The sequence below is a fragment of the Mustelus asterias genome, chromosome 14 (assembly GCF_964213995.1).
Source record: "Mustelus asterias chromosome 14, sMusAst1.hap1.1, whole genome shotgun sequence".
NCBI lineage: Eukaryota > Metazoa > Chordata > Chondrichthyes > Carcharhiniformes > Triakidae > Mustelus > Mustelus asterias.
In genome coordinates this window covers 30,989,190-31,004,599 of record NC_135814.1, presented here as the reverse complement: position 1 = coordinate 31,004,599, position 15,410 = coordinate 30,989,190, and the positions used below count along the sequence as shown (strand labels likewise).

At 42.6% G+C, this 15,410-nt stretch overlaps 1 protein-coding gene across 1 annotated transcript in view; it reads left to right on the top strand.

Annotated features, from left to right (window-relative positions):
* Positions 1-15,410, top strand: part of thsd7ba (thrombospondin, type I, domain containing 7Ba) — a 624,788-nt gene that overhangs the window by 192,441 nt on the left and 416,937 nt on the right. The window lies entirely within an intron of this gene.

Below are 15,410 nucleotides of genomic sequence, written 5' to 3'. Positions count from 1 at the left end.
GATGTTCGGCTATCTAGCCCGTTGTTCACTGTTTTCTCTCTCCATCCTTCTTTATGGTTTTTAATGATCAATCTAATCGGGCCCACTCCCGAATCTAGGGAATTCTGGGAAATCATATTCAAACATCCACTATCTCTGCAGCTATCTCTTGTAGAACCTGAGATGTAAGCCATCAGGTCCCAGGATTTGTTAGATTTTATTTCCTTAATTCCTTCAATACCTTTTCTCTGGTGATATTAATTTCCTTCATTTCCTTACTCCTTTTCGGCCCAGGAATTGCTGTCAATTTCTGGTATGAAACTTATGTCTTTCCTTGTGAAGACAGGCACAAAATATTTGTTTAATGCCATTTACACATTCCCCAAGAAAATTTCCTCTGTCTCTAATTCTAAGGGGCCAATGTTTACTTTAGCTACTCTCTTCCTTTTTATATACTTACAAAAGCTCCTGCAAACTGCTTTCATATTTATGACTGGCTTACTTGTGGTCTATTTTGTTCCTTTTTTATTAAATTTTTAGTGGTGCTCTGCTAGTTTCTAAAAGATTCCCAATCTCCAGACTTGTAAGCATGAGCATACGAACATTCACAGAAATATACAATATATAAGCAGAAGTAGGTCATTCGGCCCCTCAGGCCTCTTCTGTATTTTGATAAGATTGTGGTTGATCTGTTGGTGTTTCGTCTCTATATTCCTGATACCCCTGATAGCCTTTGATTCCCTTGCCGAACAATAATTTATCCATCTCCACCTTAAAACTATTCAATGATCCCACCTCCACTGTGTTCTGAGGCAGAGTTCCAAAGTCACACAACCCTCTGAGAGAAGAAAATATCCTTATCTCTGTCCTAAATGGGAAACGCCTCATTTTAAAACAGTCCCTAGTTCTGGACTCTCCGGCTTCCCTGCGGTGTTTTTCTCAACGGCAGGAGGCAGTGCGCCTTTGGCCAGCGACAGGATCGTCTGGTCCCACCGCCGTCAATGGGATTGCCCATTGATTCCACCCTCCAATGCTTGGAAATACGTGGTGGGGTGCGCCATCACCGGGACCTGAAGATCCCGTCAGCCTGAAGAGCTGGAAGATCGCACCCATCATTTCTGTACTCGTTGGAGTTTAGAAGGATGAGGGGTGATCTTATAGAGACATATAAGATAATGAAGGGGCTGGATAGGGTAGAGGTGGAGAGATTCTTTCCACTTAGAAGGGAAACCAGAACTAGAGGGCACAGCCTCAAAATAAGGGGGGGCCGGTTCAGAACAGAGTTGAGGGGGAACTTCTTCTCGCAGAGGGTAGTGAATCTCTGGAATTCTCTGCCCATTGAAGTGGTGGAGGCTTCCTCGTTGAATATGTTTGAATCACGGGTAGATAGTTTTCTGATCGATAAGGGAATTAGGGGATATGGGGAGCAGGCGGGTAAGTGGAACTGATTCGCTTCAGATCAGCCATGATCTTGTTGAATGGCGGGGCAGGCTCGAAGGGCCAGATGGCCTACTCCTGCTCCTATTTCTTATGTTCTTATGTTCTTTCCACTTCCACCTTGTCTAGACCGTTCACAATCTTATAAACTCCAGTATAGAACCCTTGACTCTTCTAAACTCCAGTGGAAACGAGCTCAGTCTGTCTAACCTTTCCCCATAACACAACGCACTCATTCCGGTATCAATCTATTAAACCTCCTCTGAACCACCTCCAACACATTAACATCCTTCCTTAAAGAAGGAGATAAAATTGCACAACATTTTTGAGATGTGGTCTCACCAATGCCCTGTGTAGCATAACATCCTTATTTCCATGTTCAGTTCCTCTCATAAAAAAGGACAACATGCCATTAGCCTTCCTATTTAACTTGCTGTACATATTAACCTTTTCAGACTCATGTACTAAAAACCTAGGTCCTTGTACACCTCAGAATTCTGCAGCATCTTCTTTAATTTAATAAGAACAAAGAACAATACAGCACAGGAACAGGCCCTTCGGCCCTCCAAGCCCATGCTGCTCCCTGGTCCAAACTAGACCATTCTTTTGTATCCCTCCATTCCCACTCCGTTCATATATCTATCTAGATAAGTCTTAAACGTTCCCAGTGTGTCCACCTCCACCACCTTGCCTGGCAGCGCATTCCAGGCCCCCACCACCCTCTGTGTAAAATATGTCCTTCTGATATCTGTGTTAAACCTCCCCCCCTTCACCTTGAACCTATGACCCCTCATGAATGTCACCACCGACCTGGGGAAAAGCTTCCCACCGTTCACCCTATCTATGCCTTTCATAATTTTATACACCTCTATTAAGTCTCCCCTCATCCTCCGTCTTTCCAGGGAGAACAACCCCAGTTTACCCAATCCCTCCTCATAACTAAGCCCCTCCATACCAGGCAACATCCTGATAAATCTCCTCTGTACTCTCTCCAAAGCCTCCACGTCCTTCTGGTAGTGTGGCGACAGAACTGGACACAGTATTCCAAATGCGGCCGAACCAGCGTTCTATACATCTGCAACATCAGACCCCAACTTTTATACTCTATGCCCCGTCCTATAAAGGCAAGCATGCCATATGCCTTCTTCACCACCTTCTCCACCTGTGACGTCACCTTCAAGGATCTGTTTAAGTTCCTGAGTGAGGCCTGGATGTGTCTTTCTCATAGTTTGTGTTCTTCAATGGGATGTATTTTTGTTGAAGATTTCGAATTGTTTCTTTAAATGTTTCCCACTGTTCAGTTACCTCCACACATTTTGGTCTTTTTACCAATTTAACCTGATCCAGTTCACCCCTCAGATTTACGTAACTGGCTTTGTTAAGATTTTTGGTTGTGATTGGAGTAGGTCATGATCAAACTTAACATGGAATTCAATGATACTGTGATCACTATTTTCAAGTGGATTTTTTACTATGGCAGCATTAAATAACTCTGCTTCATACACTATACTAAACCTAAAATGGTTTGTCGATAATCAGTTCTACAATGTATCGCTGCAAGAAACTGCCCCGAAAACATTCTACAAATGCATCTTTTAGAACACTCTTGCCAATTTGATTGTCCCAGTCAACATGAAGATTAAAGTCCTCTACAATTATTACATTTTCTTTGTTCCAAGCTCCTTTTAATATAGATATAGGAACCCTGACTGGCACTTCAGGTTGGAACTGGTGAGCAACTAGTTCCAAGGGCAATGGAACTGAAGAAACCTGCAAAAAGCCATATTGGTCTGTGTTCACAGTCTTGAACTGCAGACAATAGGAGTGGGAGTGGCATGTAGGAGAGAGCGGAAAGAATACTGGTGGGAACTAAGGAAGTGACAGGGTTGGGACAGGGTGAAAGATGCTAGCATTGCTGAAGGAAAGAGAGAGGATGTGTTGATAGGTAGTTATGTGAATTGAAGGAAAAAATGAGAGGTATCACCTGAGGAGAGAGAAGAGTGCATTATGAATGCAGGGGGGAAAGAGTGCCAACATTATTTGAGTGAAATGCTCCTGTTAATTGAGGGAGGAAGGCCAGTGGAAGGGCAGTATCTGTGAAGGTGGAACGGACAGCATTGTTGTTCTTTGAATGCCAATAAAATGTAACTAGATTTTCTCTACTTTTTAGTTCAAAATCTAACTAATTATGAAGTAAAATAGTGTTCAATCCCATTTTGCACCATTTTAATGTAAATTATAAATATTTTCTAGCAGATGATATTCATGAATCCCAAAGAGAAATGTTTATAATGTTTACAGGGTTACTCTGTTTTGAAAAGTTGTGTACAATTTTGAATTTACACATATATTCTGCCTTCCATCATTAACTCTGTGTAGATTCAGTTGCAATAAGTATGTTGTTTTGATAAGCTTTACCATCAAGTCAATTCTCACATCTTGTTGCTCTTCCTTTGATACTGAACCCTTTGTTTGTTCGATCACTCCTGTTTTACAGCTTGTACTTTCCAGTCTTTCATAGCCACATATATCATTTTGTACAATAGCCATTTGTTCTCAAGAAGTATTGATTACTTCTTGTGTCTTCATGCTCCTACACCATAGTCTGGTCATTGGCTGTTTTTTTTTACATTACAATGGGCTTCAACCACATTGGTATGACTTTTATTTGGCCAGATCTTTATGAGACATATTTCTTCATAACTGTTATTGTAACAGTAAATAGACTGAAAATAATAGCTACAAGATAGCCATGGATGAGGAAGCACTCTTGACCAATGTAATTCATTCACCCGGAACATTCAGGATTACTCCATTGCTGCAGCCAATAGTTTTTCTTATTTGATTCTAGTCAGACTCCAATAGAAGTAGGATGTTTTTCTGTGTTCTTTTAACTTTAACTTCATGCTACATTCCTGTCATTTCAAAATCACTGACACTGCTATCTCTCTTTGATCACATTTTTTGTTGAGGTCAAGCCTTGGCATTAATTTTATTTATGTTTTCTTATTTCAATGAGCTATTAATCAACTGTGGGATAATCCCGTCCCATTGCACCATATGAGAACTGTTGTAATATTCCTTTAAGGGATAGCATCAGGACATCACTGGAAGGGAAGTGTGCCATGTGACCTGGTCTAAGTTTCACTTTTGCTTTGGAATATAGCACACACACACACGCACAAGCACATTTCCGCAGCCAATGTCTTCAAGCTTCTTACCTTTGTATAAATGTTCCCATATGCCTAGTCTAAGGGCAGAATTTTCTGATTGCTTTGCAGTGTTGCGGCGGGCATGGAAAATGGTGTAGAAGCTGTCGGCTCCAAGGACGGCTTCCTCCACCAGATGTTTAGGCATTTCATTTTTTAAAATGGTAAGGGGCAGGTCCCACAATGTCCCTCTGGTGAGGAGGCCACCTCACGAGCAACTTAGGTTTGTAAAAGATCGGGGTGCCATTTTTAAAGGGCTCCCTGATTTAAAAAATAGAACTTCCCAGCCCCCCTGAACACACATAAATCTCCACCCCCCCACTACAGAGCTCACCCCCCTCTCCAACCATGGAAATAAATCGACCCCCCCATGGAATAATACCCCCTGACAGAGCCATCCCACATACATGGAACCCCACCATGGAACCCCCATCCACGAAACCCTCCCCGCCCCCTCCCTTCCCACATCACAGCCCCTGACATTTCCATGTGGAACTGCCTCCTGGGGCAGTGTTGAAGGCAGGGCCCGGAAGTGCCAGGATACTACTCTGGTATGATCCGTCCCTCCCCCTCTGTGCCTGGGTTCTGCTCACCAGCTACATGTCATGGAGGGCACGCTGACGGGAATGGATAATTGAAAGTGGGGATAGAATCAGTCATAAAGGCTGTTAATATATTCCAATGGGGATCCTGACATGTAACATTGGGATACCTGTTACATCATTGGCATGGGTTGGAGACAGTCACGAAGGGAAATCCCGCCGGGACTCCTATTGGATTGTCCATTCCCATCGCCGATACTGCCTGTCACATGCCACCCTCTCCCCAATAATGGGAGCAAAAAATCCCCTCTCCTCAATTAATTAACTCACAATATGTTTACACAGGCCTTTTTGAGTGATTGGCATCTATGTAATTATAACAACATGACAGAAACGCGGTTACTTAAACTCAAGGCAATTAGAATTGGTATTCCAATCTCCAGTCCAGGAATGCAATGGCATATGGCTGGCTTTGGACAAGACTGAATCTGCCATCCAAGCCAAAGAAAAAGCATGGCTGGAATTTTCCAACCATGCCTGCAGCTGGGATTCTCCAGTCCCGCTGCAGTGAGTTTTGGCTGAACGCTAAATTCTCCATTGGTGCTAGCAGCGGTGGTAGGGCGAACGAGATCGGAGAATCCCGGCCTAAGTTTCTATAGCCTTCACGGTGATAATATGCTGTTATATACTTGAAGAGATTCAATAAACGATTGGGACAACTCAGGTCATTGTTAACAAAAGGACAGAATGAATCCCTGTAATATTTGTAGGCTCACATGGTGAATAAAGAGTTCCCCCAACTGACAGAACCCAAGCTTGCAGTGAGCTAAATTGATGCGACCATCGTAATCCCAGAAATAGATATCAAGATGGATTCTTTCAGTTGATTTGATTTCTGACAGAACTCTATGCCTGTCACAAACAGTTTGCACATTAAATGTTTTGTTTTTCATTTGAAAAAGCAAATCAACATTTTTTCCAGATATGAAGTCTTGTCGACATCTCCCACTAGACCTTTCTTGAAAGCATGTTGTAGGACAGTTTAGTATTATGCCCCTTCAATAGTTCTACATGAATATTCATTTTTGTATGAATCAAACTGCTTTCCGAACACCGTCATAGATTTTGTTTTAATGCTGTGAAGATTTCCCTTTACACATCCAGTTCCTATCTTCACATAGCTTTGGCTGATCTGCTAAAATAAAGTCTTGTCGCAAATGTGTCGATTCGCACACACGCATACACACACACACACGCACACACACGCACACACACACACATGCAAGAATATTTATTCTCATTTGTGGTGAGAAGGGTCTTTCTGGTAAAACAACTGAAGAGCAAAAAATTCTACTCAGTACAACAAGGAAGTAACTCAGAAGGCGATTTGTGAGTGAATATGAATGCCTCAGACTAAGAGCTCACCTCCTTGGTTGGAAATGTTAGCATTCAATGGTTAAAGGGGGAAAAGCAACAAATGGTAAAAAGGACCTTTTTAGGCGCAACCTGGTGTACCTAAAATTGAGGAGCCAAATGCATGAAGCTTCAGCACAGGAAAGCATGCATGCTAAACATCAAAAGCAGCATGCTATAGACAAAGAAAAGCAATTTCACAACCAATGGGTCAGATCAAAGCCCTGCAGTCATACCAATTCTAGTCAGGAATGGCGATGGACAATTAAACAACTTACAGGATGGAGATGCTTGATGAACATCCCCAACTCAATGATGGTGGAGCTCAGCTTGTGAGTACTAAAGGCAAGGCAGAAGCATTTGCAGCTATCTTCAGCCAGCAGTGCTGAGTGGATGGTCCAGCATGGCCTGCAGATGTCCCCTGGCATCCCAGATTCAACCAATTTGATTATTCCCATATGATTTCAAGAAACAGCTGAAGGCACTGAATGCAGCAAAGACTGTGGGCCCCTGACAACATTTCGGCTGTTGTGCTGAAGACTTTTGCTTGAGAACTAGCCATGCCTCCAGCCAGTGCAGCTACAACACTAGCATTGACTCGACAACGTGCAAGCCTGTGCAGGTATATCCTGCCCATAAAAATCAGAACAAATCCAGCCCAATTACCACTCATCAGCTGACTCTTAGTCAGGAAGGTCATGTCATGTGTTGATGACAGTGCTATCAAGTGGTGCTTACTCACCGGTAACTGATTCACCATTGTTCAAGTTGTGCTTTTTTTGTCTCCAGAAACACTTACCTCCAGGCCTCATTATAACCTCGGTTCAAACATGACACAAGAGATGAACTGCCTGTGACATTGAAGCGCCATTTGACTGAGAGTAGGGTGAAAGAGCCCTAGCAAAATTAGTATCAGTGGAAATCAGGAGGAATACTCTCCAGTGTTTGGGGTCAGCCCCAGTAAAAGGAAGATGCTTTTGGTTGTTGGAGCCCAATGATCTCCGCCCCAGGATATTACTACACGAGTTCCTTAGCTTCTTGTCCTTGACCCAAGCATCTTCAACTGCTTCATCAATGACCTTCTTTCCATTATAAGGTCAGAAGTGGGAATGCTTCTGTGGCCTGTGGCAGTGAGCCTGATGGTCAGCCGGAAAACCAGCGGCAACTTCCAACCTAGGAAGATGGTGGCTGCAGAATCAGATCGGGACACCAAGAAACTGCCTGGTCTTGGGCTTCCTGTCTTCTAAGGGTGGAGATCCTAGCTTCAAGTGCCTGTGGCTGCTTGGAAAAGTAACGATTCCTCAGTCCCAGCACTGCACCCTGCCTGGGGCGACATGATGTTCAGCACCCTAGAACCAATGTAAGTGGAGTTAGGGTCATAGGTCAGGGCAAGGGGCAGTTTTGTGCAGATAGCCCTTGCTGGTGGAGCGTGGGCTCCTCTGTCTTCCACAGGGTGACCGATCAGGAGGGCTCCCACCCGGAGCTCGTGAGGAGGCCACCAGGTTATAGTTCCTTTGCGATTCATTGCTCTTAAAATGCCATCAGCGGCAAGAAGAGACCCTTGAGTGCCACTTAATTGGCGTCTGGGTGGGATCACTGTCCTCAACATTTCCACCGCTGAGAAAATTACATAGCATGGGACGGTGACAGTACTCCACCTGCTCCCCCTCTCTCCCAATTCTGTGGCCTGCTCCCTACCTCCCAGGTGGTAGATTTAAAACTGAGATGAGAAGGAACTGCTTCTCGCAAAGGATGGTGAACTCATGGAACTTGCTGCCCCAAAGCACGGTGGAGTCTGAACATTGAATGTATTCAAGAAGGAGATAGATATATTTTTAATTTAAAAAAGGGATAAAGGGATATGGGGAAAAGATGGGGAGGTGGATTTGAGACTAGGGTGAGATCAGCCATGATCTGATTGAATGGCAGAGCAGACTCGAAGGGTTGAGTTTGCCTACTTCTGCTCCTAATTCCTATGCTCCTATATGTTCCCAAACCTCTGCCCATGGCCCCACTAAATTCTGTTTCTGGCCAACATTCAGGTTTGGTCTGATAAGTAGCAAATAACATTCGTGTATGCTTTGGAAAAACCTGCGTTTTTGTGGAATGTCCACTTTAATACCTAAGTGAAAGAGGAATGATTGGTTTTCTGGTTATGATATTACCTTTGTTCCAAGAAATACCTATGTGACCTGAAGCTGCAATTGGAATGAAAAGCTATGAAGCAAAAAGATAAATAGAAAGCTAATTACAGGTGTCAGGTTCCAGCTTGTCTAGTGGCAGGCCATTCAGAACACACAGAAGTCATGTGAGAGCTAGCGAGCAAAGCTCTCTACAAATGCATCATTTTGTTTTGTTTGTCGGTTCAGAACAGATCCTGGTGTTGAAGCAGGTCTTGGAATAGAGCAGAAATTGTGTTACTTGTACGATATACAGGTCGAAATGACAGAAAGCTGAATGCAGGAAGAGCAGGAGAATGTGAATTGGGCAAGGCCCACTACTGCTGTCTCAGTTCTGTCAGAGCCAGGTAGAACATTTAAAGGGATGGGAGAAAGGAGTCTCTGGGGATTTTGTGCCATTGGGACTACCGTGACCCAAGTGAGCGAGGGTTGGTAGACGTCTACCTTGTCAATGTTAACAATGTCAGATACAATATGGCTGCTGGGGACTCCATGTGACTCGAGGGGAAAATGATCGAGTGGGAAGTGAGTGATCCTCCATAATGGAGGCCAAGTTGGAAAGACTGTGAAATTGTACATGGTGCCACATTTGTGCAGGCATTGTTGCAAGTGTTTGTTGTATTGGCTACTTGAAGTGAAATTGACCTTTTATTATTTGAAATATCCTTTGTCCATTAGTTGGTGTCTGAATTATGTTGATTTTAATTGATTTGTTACAACAAAAGTTATAAAAAATAAAATCGTATCAATTAATTTTCTTTCTGTTGGCATTGTGAGGATTCCTTTTCTTTAAAAGTTATCAGTCTCCATGGGGATTGTAGCTCAATTTCTGATAATGATCATCTCTGACAAGAGTAAATCCAATCATCTCTCTTCGATAGTCAATGGCATTACCAATGTCAAATTCTCCAACATCCACATCCTGGGTGGTCACCGAACCCTGGAAGCTAATTGGACCTGCTTTCTAAATACAATGGCTACAAGAGTAGTTCAGAGGCTGGAAATTCTTTGGCCAGTAACTTATCTCCTGACTCCCCAAAGCCTGTTCATCATCTGCAAAGCACAAGTCAGGATTATATGATATGCTCCACTTTCCTGGATGAGTGCCGCTCCAACAGCACTCAAGAAGATCAATACCATGCAGAAGAATTTATCATTGACCCCTTGTTTATTTTGCAGTAATACCATATCCTGATGTTCTTTACTTTCCATTATGGCTGCTCATCTATCAACTGGGAGAGTATAAACACTGTTCCTGGTATAAAAATGATCCTGAGGCAAATATTTACCAAGTCCAGGTCTTAATGGAAGGTATTTCTACCTTGAAGGTGACTTTCCCAGTAGGGGAATGGACAAAATGCAGTAAACAGACTGCTGTAATATGAGGCAGAACCTTCACCCCGTTATGGGGCCAAGAATGGAGGTTGGCGGGCTCATAATTTCATGCTGTCAGATGGAGTAATGGTTTATTGGCACCATCCTGCCTAAGCCATTTTGCTGAAGGTTAATTCAGTGGCACAACTATTACCCACTGGGAGCCACAGAGAGCTGGTTAAGTTAACTTAAAGGCTAATTAAGCTAAGTAACAGAGGTTGACTAGAATTTTCCAGTCCGCCTGAAGACCCCTCTGCAGCAACAAGAGCTCAACAGCTGCTGGAGATAGCCTCCCAGTGGCAGAGGGCTTCTCCTCCGCAATGGGGGCTTAGCAATTGTGGCCATTTTTAAATGTCAACTTTGTTAAAGTTACTGAGTGGGCACCTCAAAATGGAGGCTTCCCTCTTTCCTTTACCTGATAAGGTAGGCTGCAACTCCTTCCATGATAGAGAGCCTTCCAGATTCTGCCCACCATCTTCAGCTGAAACGGAAAGTCGCCCCATGATCACTTATTAGTCAATTCAGGCAAAGTCACTTTTACACAGTTTGGGGTCAGAACTCCTATTTGACCCTGGAGTTGAGGTCAGGAATTCTATTTGACCCTGAAGTTGACCCAAAAGCCCAAATATTGCCCAGGGTCCTCGGAATTAGGAATCAGCCAGAGCTGATTTTTCTACACAAAAGAAAACACAATGCTACTTGTTAGTACCACAAATGTGCATCAGACTTGATATATCATGTTATTCTGTTAAGTATACCCTATCAATAAAGATATATTGGCAGAGGTGTTCCTCGAGGAGACCTAGCAATTCAGCAGAATCAATGGTGTTCTTACAAACCAAGCATGAAAAATGCTTGATTTGCACTGTAAGCATCACCATCAGAAACTGATGTGTTAGCATTAAAAGTTTAGTAATGGCACTTAGTAAGTTGCAGCAGAGTTTGTCTTGTGACCATGACTTCTAGCATATTCTGTGATATGGCACATACAAAGGGCTCTGCAGTATAATTAAGAAACAGCTTCTCAAAGATTGCTCATTAATTTTCAGATGTTGTGTATCTTAAAATGTTCTAAGCCTAAAATTTGAGTTTAGCTATTGGCTTTGCTTGATACTAGAAGAAATATTACTAACAAGGAGCTGTGATCTGTTTCAATCTCTCTTCCTCTCACGTTACGTTTCAGAGGTGACATGTTTTGTTCACAAACTGCTAGGATTGTAAGACGTAACTTTCTATCCCTGACACATTGATTCAGACATGAAAATTACAAAAAATAATGAGACAACACTCAAAGCTCAAATTAAACATTAACATCTTTACTAGATTTGAACAGTGCAGGACACCCAATACAATTCTCGTTAAAATACACCCATTACAGTTGATCGCAAACATGTTACAAGAAGTATGTATACGTCCGATCATTCAATGAGTGGTCAACCTCTCTGCCAATTGCACTTCCAGCAGCTGACCAGGCTGCGGGTTTTAGCACTGGATCACCTTCATGCAATAACTTTTCCACCCGTCCTTCTAAAGCAGGCAGGATGGTTCATTGAGAAGATCATATTGTTCTATCAATGTCAACCATGAACTGAAATTGGCAGCAAACTATGATTAATTTATTCACTCCTCTAACACCGTTTGAATGTTCAAAACCCTCTTTAGTAATTTCCATCTGACTTGGCTGTTATCTATGATTTCAAGATCTTTACCAGTAGCTGTTTTTTCCGACAAAATACATTTCAACCCTCTTTCAAAGTTTAAAGTTTATTTATTAGTGTCACAAGTAGGCTTACGTTAACACTGCAATGAAGATACTGTGAAAATTCCCTAGTCGCCTTACTCTGGCGCCTGCTCGGGTACACTGAGTGAGAATTTAGCGTGGCCAGTGCACCTATCCAGCATGTCTTTTAGACTGTGGAAGGAAACTGGAGCACCGGAAGAAACCCATGGGAGAATATGCAGACTCCTTTCTGACTTCTTGCAAACTCTGGGAGATCTGCCACTCACCTGACGAAGGAGCAGCGCTCCGAAAGCTAGTGGCGTTTGCTAGCAAATAAACCTGTTGGACTTTAACCTGGTGTTGTTAGACTCCTTACTGTGTTTACCCCAGTCCAACGCCAGCATCTCCACATCAGAGAATTAAAGGCAGCATAAGCACCATCGCTCCCAAGCAAATAAGCATTACTTAAAACATAATGTTTTATCATGCGTTCTCAAGATGTGATGTCCTGAGGACTTTTGTATATATGAATCTTCATCTTGACATCAAAGTAAAGCAGAAACATTTTTTTTATATCTGGTTTCAACCCTTTTCTGACTTTTTACGCTTGAAGATTATCCGTGACTGTGTTTATCTGTCAGGGAAAAAAACCCGACCTGCAGCTATTACAGCCGAAGGCATTCTTTACTTAAACTGAACGATCGATTTCCCGGGTTGGATGGCCTCATAAGTCTCAACCAACAATTTTGATTAAGAGTACATTTAAGATACACAAGTATTACAGCTTCTTACCGTGTTTATGAAAAATATACTATCAAGATTGTAGACATCACAAAAATGTTTTAAATTTATTTTTGAAATATCAGCATTTTTGGCAAAGATGTCATTTATTGCCCATCACTAGTTTCCCTGGAGGCGGATAGACAGGTAGACTGATGGTTGCCTTTGATGGTGGACAGGCAATGGGTAGTACTTAAAGAGGTATTACATGATCTACAACAAATATACATTCCTCTAAGACACAAATACCCAACAGGGAAGATGAATCAACCGTGGCTAACAAAAAAAGTAAAACATTGAGTTAGATCAAAGGCAGTGGCTCATAAGGTTGCCTGAAACAAATGCTAGACCCAAGGATTGGGAGCAATTCAGAATCCAGCAAAGGAAGATCGCAAAGCTGATTAAAAAAAAGGAAAAAGACAATATGAATGCAAGCAAGAGAGAAACATAAAGGCAGACTGTAAACAGGTGTGTGAAAATTAGCAGGGACAAATGTGGGTTCATTACAGGCCAAGAGGAGAATTTACAGTTAGGAAATAGTAGGGAAACTAAAACAAACACTTTCTGTCTGTCCTCAGAGCGGAAAATACTAAAACCACCCAGAAATATTGCGGAATCGAGAGACTTGTGAAAATGAGGAACTGAAAGAGATCAGTACAAATAAAGAAGTGGTGCTCAAAATATTAATTAGATTGAAGATTGATAAATCTTGTGGACCAGATGAGTTATATCCCAGAATATTAAAGGAGGTGGCTATAGATGTAATGGATGCATTGGTGGTTATCCTTAAAAAATTCTATAGACTCTGGAATAGTTCCTGCAGACTGGAAAGTAACAAATGTAACCCAACTATTTAAGATGGGAGGGAAAGAGAAAATGGAGAATCACAGGCCTATTAGTTTGACATCAGTGGTAGCGAAAATGTTAGAATATTTTATAAAGGATGTGGTAACTGGGCACTTAGAAAATAATAATATGATTGGGCAGAGTCAACATGGATTTATGAAAGGGAAATCATGTTTGATAAACCTGTTGGAGTTTTGAGAGGATGTTACGAGCAGAATAGATAAGGGGGGAACAGTAGATGTGGCATTTTTTGATTTTCAGAAGTTGTCAAGGGCAGCACAGTGGTTAGCACTGCTGCCTCACAGTGCTAGGGACCTGGGTTCAATTCTGGTCTCAGGTCACTGTTTGTGTGGAGTGTGGGATAAAACCGAGTGCTCCGGTTTCACCCCACAGTCCAAAGATGTGTGGGTTAGGTTGATTGGCCATGCTAAATTGTCCCTTTGTGTCAGAGGCACTAGCAGGTTAAATACATGGGTTATGGAATAGGCCCTGGATGAGATTGTTGTTGGTGCAGGCTCGATGGGCTGAATGGCCTCATTCAGCACTATAGGGATTCTACGGATTATATTCCAGGATTCAATAAGGTTCCACATAGGAGGTTATTAAACAGAATTAGTGTACATGGAATAGGGGTAATATACTGCATGGATTCAGCATTGGTTAATAGACAGAAAACAGAGAGCAGGAATAAACGGCTCATTTTCAGGATGGCCGGCTGTTACCAGTAGGGTACTGCAAGGATCAGTGCTTGGAACACAGTTATTGATTATAGCACAGTTGCTAATTATAGCACAGCGTTCAGTATCATTCGTGACTCCTCAGATACTGAAGCAGTCCATGTCCAAATGCAGCAAGACAATCTGGACAATATCCAGGCTTGGGCTGACAAGTAACAGATAACATTGGTGCCACAGAATTGCCAGGCAATTACCATCTCCAACAAGAGAGTATCTAACCATTGTCCCTTGACATTCAGTGGCATTACTATCGCTGAATCCAGGGGTTACCATTGACCAGGAACTGAACTGGACCATTCATATAAATGACTCCCCAATGTCTGGCCACCATCTACAAGGCGCAAATCAGCAGTGTAATGGAATATTCTTCACTTGCCTGGATGAGTGCAGCTCCAACATCCAGATACCAACAATCTGTCCTGGTCCCTCCACGTCGATGCTATAGTTAAGAATGCCTCTACTTTCTCAGGAGGCTATGGAAATTCAGTATGTCCAATACTACTCTCATCAATTTTTACAGATGCACCACAGAAAGCATCCTTTCTGGATGTAACAAAGCTTGGTATGGCTCCTGCTCCAACTAAGACCACAAGAAACTACAAAAGGTTGTGAACGTAGCCCAGCCTCCAACCTCCCATTCATCAACTCCGTTACACTTTCTGCTGCCTCGGAAAAGCAGCCAGCATAATCAAGGACCCCACGCACTCTGGACATACTCTCTTCCACCTTCGTCCATCGGGAAGAAGATACAAAAATCTGAGATCATGTACCAATTGACTCAATAACAGCTTCTTCCCTGCTGCCATCAGACTTTTGAATGGACCTACCTTATATTTAAGTTGATCTTTCTGTACACCCTAGCTGTGACTGTAACACCACATTCTGCACTATCTCCCTTCCTTCTCCCCATTGTACTCTATGAATGGTATAGCGCACAAGAGACAATACTTTTCACCGTATACCAATACATGTGACAATAATAAATCAAATCAAATCAACAATAGTCAGGAAGCTCAACATCATCCAGGACAAAGCAGTCCGCTTGATTGTTACCCATTCCACAAACATTCAATCTCTTCACTATTAACAAACAGTGACAGCAGTGTGTACTATCTACAAGATGCACTGCAGGAATTCACCAAGGTTCCTTAGGCAGCACCCTCCAAACCCACAACCACTACCAACTGAAGGAC